The sequence below is a fragment of the Drosophila albomicans genome, chromosome 2R (genome assembly GCF_009650485.2).
Source record: "Drosophila albomicans strain 15112-1751.03 chromosome 2R, ASM965048v2, whole genome shotgun sequence".
Classification (NCBI taxonomy): domain Eukaryota; kingdom Metazoa; phylum Arthropoda; class Insecta; order Diptera; family Drosophilidae; genus Drosophila; species Drosophila albomicans.
In genome coordinates, this window is record NC_047631.2 from 26,355,118 (window position 1) to 26,361,044 (window position 5,927).

Here is a 5,927-nt window from a genome sequence, read left to right on the forward strand (position 1 = left end):
AGTTCCTTCAATCGTGGCTGTATACTTTTGCAGTTTTTACTGATGCTGCCTAATTCGATATCGTCATCTGAAAGCAGTCCTCTAAGGGATCTCATTGAAAAAGTGATTAAGCAAAGACCTGCTGACACAATGTTACTGTTAAATCGACGACAGAATGACAAGTGCAACTGGAACGATCTGCGAGATATAAATATACCCACAATACGTCTAGATGAATTCACCACATTTGAAGTACAAGAATCATTCAACAGCGAGCTAATTGCTTTGGTTTGCATGTCCGAGTTGGCTGACTTGGAGTTATTGTCTGTTCTGGCTAAGGATTTGCATCGCATGAGGGATGCTCGTGTTATAATCTGGTTGCAGAATATTACTTCGAATCTAAATATGTATCTAAACATCATCAGAGATCACGCAAATAACTCAAACTTTCTCAGTCTATTGGTGATGCATTCAACCTCACTAAATGGAAATAATTCTCTTATTGCGTATCGACTTCAACCATTTCCATTTCCAATTATATCGAAAATTACCGATTTTAAAGATGTTGAATTATTTCCCAAATTTTGGAAGAATTTTCAAAATAAAACAGCATTTGCAGTGCCTGGTTTATATCCTCCAGTGAGTTATCTACGTAAAGATAAGAGGACAGGAAAAGAATATTTGAATGGATTCATGGATAAACTTATAATAGAATTCACAAAGAAATACAACATTAATCTAAAGATTCTGCATCCCCGAGATGTAATAGACAAAGATGATGTATTTGATATGGAAATTATTAAACTGACTTTACGTGGCAAGATTGATCTATCGATGTATGGTAGAATTTGGAAACCCAATTTGGAATGCACTAATACTGTGGGATTCACAAGTATATTTATCGTGGTCCCATGTGGGGATGTTATGGGAGTGGGAAATATTTTTAGAGGCTTTAAGAATTACTTTATCATTATTCTGTGTGTGTATCTAGCATGTTCTTTGATTGAGACACTTCATGCAGCTGCCACAAGTCGGATCTTTGGCAGAAGGTATAGATTTAGTTGGGCGAACCTTTTCATTAATTTAAATTCATTCAGTTGGGTCTTAGGATTATCCATAAATGTGCACAGAAATCGACGAAGCATGTCTTTGCATCAAATCATAATGATTATGAGTATTTTTAGTATGATTGTTATATGTTTTTTCAATGCTAACATGAGTACATTTTTCACAAAGAGACCTACGCACAGGAAAATTACGAATTTTGATGAACTAAGAGAATCAGGAATAAAAATTGCATTTGATAAGATATTTTCAGATCATGTACTTAATGATATTCGGTCAAAACGACTCAAGATTCTTGAAAACCAAGCCGTGTTTATATCGACCAATGAACACATGCAATTAATGTTCGCTCAAAATACAAGTTACGCATTTCAAACATATTCTAAGATCTGGGCCAGCTGTGATAGATATCAAAAATATATCAATAGGAAAACGCTTTGTAAACATAACTCATTAACCATTTATGATTCATTTCCGTTTCACACAATTTTGCAAAATAATTCGATATACAAAAAGGCTTTTAATGAATACATTGATTGGTCTCAAGCTTTGGGATATAATACGCATTGGATTATGGAGTCAATTCAAAAACTGCCAGAATTTATGAATCCTGGTAAAGAGAATTGGCATCCGACTCCATTAACTTATGAAGATCTCAAATGGGTGTGGAAACTAATTGGTTTGTTTTATGCTATAGCTACTATTGTTTTCATAGGAGAGTTGTGCTTAGCACGCATACGAAGAAATCGTGTGCACAGACATCTTCTTGTTGTCTAACGGAATAAATGATTAATTTTTAAATTTGCAATGTCATTGGCAAATATGAATATGAATGTTTTTGCTTAATCGAAAATATAATATATTTGAAGAAATTTTAAATACGTTTTTCATTAAAATGTGGAACAATGGAACTGCAATCATATTAACAGTTCTAATGCACACTAATGCACACCTGATAATATCTTATGATTATGTGATTACGCTGCAATTAAAATAATTAATAGCTGAATAAGACTGTAAAATTGTAATACTTGAATTTAGTTGTGCATCTTTACTGGGTTCGCAATGTTAAGGTTAAGTTTCTTCAATCGTGGCTGCATAGTTTTATTTTTTTTTCTTCTGCTCCCCTATTCGATATCCTGGGCTCCTGAATCTTCTGAAACCAGTCCCATAAAGGATTTCATTGCAGAAGTCATAAAGCAGAGACCCGCTGAGACACTTTTGCTATTAAATCGACGACAGAATGACAAGTGCAACTGGAAGGATTTGCGAGATATAGCTATGCCCACAATACGTCTAGATGAATTCTCCACATTTAATGTGCAAAAATCATTCAACAAAGAATTAATTGGTGTGATTTGCATGTCGGACATTGTTGATATCAATCTGTTGTCTGCTTTGGCCAAGGATTTGCATCGCATGATGGATGCTCGTGTCATAATCTGGCTGCAGAATACTACAACTAATCTAAACATGTACTTGAATACTATCAGGGATCACGCAAATAACTTGAGCTTTATCAATCTATTGGTGATGCATTCAACCTCGCATGATTGGAATAATTCTTTAGAGGTGTTTCGACTTCAGCCATTTCCAAACTCAACTTTAACTCAAACTACCGATTTAATGGATGATGAATTATTTCCCAAGTTTTGGAAGAATTTTGAAAGTAAAACAGCATTTGCAGTGGCTGGTTTATTTCCTCCGATCAGTTTTCCATCCAGAGACAAAAAGACTGGAAAGAAATGCTTCAAGGGATTCATGGATAAACTTATAATAGAATTCACAAAGAAACGCAATATTAATCTACAGATGCTTCCTCCTCAAAAGAAAATACGAGAACATAATGTGTTTGATCGTGAAATTGTTGAAATGACTTCAAAAGGCAAAATCGATTTTTCGATGCATTGTCGAGGCTGGACCGCTGATATGGAAAATAGTAATTTTGTCGGATTAACAAGAGCATTCATCGCAGTTCCATGCGGCGATGTTATGGGAGTGGGAAATATTTTTAGAGGCTTTAAGAATTATTTTATTATTATTCTGTGTGTGTATCTAGCATTTTCTGTAATTGAGACACTTCATGCAGCAGTCACATGTCGAATCTTTGGTAGAAGGTATAGATTTAGTTGGGCGAACCTCTTTATTAATTTGAATTCGTTTAGGTGGGTTCTGGGGTTATCAATAAATGTGCATAGAAATAGACGAAGCATGTCCCTGCATCAAATCATAATGATAATGAGTATTTTTAGTATGATTCTTACATGTTTTTTCAATGCCAACGTGAGCACATTTTTTACAAAGCGGCCTACGGACAATAAAATTACAAACTTCGATGAACTGAGAGAATCAGGAATCAAAATTGTATTTGATAGCATATTTCGAGAGTATGTATTAGAGAATATTCGAGCTAAAAGACTAATGATTAATGAAAATCAAGCTGTGTTTTTATCGAGCAAAGACCTTATGAAATTGATGTTTGCTCAGAATATAAGCTTTGCCTTTCAAACATTTATTAAAATATGGGAAACCTTCGATGTATATCAGAGGTATTACAATAGAAAAACGCTCTGTCGACATAGTGCATTAAAATTGTATGATACTTTCTCGATTCATGGAATCTTGCAAAATAATTCGATTTACAAAAATGCTTTAAATGAATTTATTTATTGGTCTCATGATTTTGGATTTAGTAATCATTGGAGTACTGAGGCAATTCATTCCATACCCGAATTTTCTACTCATGGTAAAGAGAATCGGCAACCAACTCCATTAACTTTCGAAGATTTAAAATGGGTGTGGAAATTAATTGGTTTGTGCTATGCAACAGCTATTTTAGTTTTCATTGGAGAGCTATGCTTAGTTTATATGCAAAGAAGTCGTGAGCCTAGACTAGCTTTTATAGTCTAATAGGGATAAATGAAGATTTTTAAATGCCTCTCTCAGCTTTTGAAGAAATTTAAATATGTAAAAGATAATTGTTATTTAATTAATGTCAATAATTGGAAATATAAATGTGTGTAATAAAATTTACAATTTTCTATGAAATAAATGTAATGATTTTAATGTTGTTTCTATTTATTCAAATTCATATAATAATTGTTGTTGCTAATTTGTATACTAAAATTCAAATAATAAATGTTTATTGCGTAATTAAAAATAATTTTTTTTTTTAACTCATTTTAAACTTGCTTGGTTAAAATAACAAGGAAGGAGGGAACTACTGACATATACCGATTGGTAAACGTCTTATAATATTCTGAACATATTGATGATTATATGATAAAGTAGCAATTAAAATAATTGCAAACTGAATAAGACTGTAGGTGGGTACAACTAGAAATTAGTTGTTGATCCTTACTCAGTTCGCAATGTTGAAGTTAAATGTCTGCATATTTTTTTGCCAGTTGCTGCCGGTTTCTTTGCTGACGTATTCAGCATTTTTGGTTCCTGAGTCTTCTCAAACCAATCCCATAAATGATATCTTAGCAAAAGTGATTAAACAGCGACCAACTGAGACCCTGTTGCTATTGAATCGACATCAGAATAACAAGTGCAGCTGGAAGGAACTCAAGTATATGGATGTTCCCACTATAATCGTAGATGAATTTACAGTATTTCATGTGAAAGATTTCTTCAATAGCGATTTGATTGCTGTAGTTTGCCTTTCCGAGTTGGCTGACTTAATGCTTTTACCCGCCCTGGCCAATTATTTGCATCGGATAAGAGATGTTCGAGTTATTATCTGGCTACAGAAGATTCCAACTGAACAAAAAGCTTTCCTGGATATTATTTGTCATCATGCATCGAGTGCGGATTATCTCAATTTGATTGTCGTCAATTCAAATATTGATTATACTAATGGATCACTTGTGGTTTATCGACTCAACCATTTCCAACCGCAAAATTATTACGCATAGAAGATCTTGAGAAGGGTAAAATATTTCGCCTACTTTGGCGAAATTTTCACAACAAAACAGCTATGGCTCTTCCCAGTCTATATCCGCCGTCAAGTTATTTTTACCAACACAAAAGAACAGGACAATATTTTTTAAGTGGATTCATGGATAAACTCATTATAGAATTCTCGAAAAAATACAACATAAGTCTCCAAATGCAGCGTTTTGTCTATGATATTGATATTGTTAAAATTACTTTAAGTGGAGAAATTGATCTTTCGATGCACGGTCGCTTTTGGCGACCTGATGTCGAATCTAGTATTTCCGTTGGATCTGCTAACCTATTCATTGTAGTGCCATGTGGTGATGTCATGGGCTTGGACAACGTCTATCGAAGCTTAAAGTGGTATTTTCTTATTGTTCTGTGTATGTATTTGGCATTTTCTGTAATCGAGACACTTCTTGTGGCAGCCACTTGTCGGATCTTTGGAAGAAGGTATAGATTTAGTTGGGCGAACCTTTTCATTAATATAAATTCATTTAGATGGGTTCTAGGATTACCCATAAATGTGAACAGAAATAGGCAAAGTATGTCGCTGCATCAAATCATAATGATAATGAGCATTTTTAGTATGATTATTACATCTTATTTCAATGCGAACCTTAGTACACTATTCACAATGCGACCCACGGATCATCACATCACAAATCTTAAAGAATTGAGAGAGGCAAAAACGCCGATAATATTTGATAATGTATTTGGCAAAGTTTTCAAAAATGAAGTTGGTGAAAAACATTTAATTGTTCTAGAAGAACAAGCAGTGTTTCTCTCGAGTCGTGAGCGACTCCATTTGTTTTTTAGTCAAAACTCTAGTTATGCCTATCAAATGAACTCCAAGTTATGGGACTATTTCAATAGATATCAAAAATATTACAACTCTAAGACCCTTTGTAAGCATCCCGAATTGAGCATCTATGATTCTT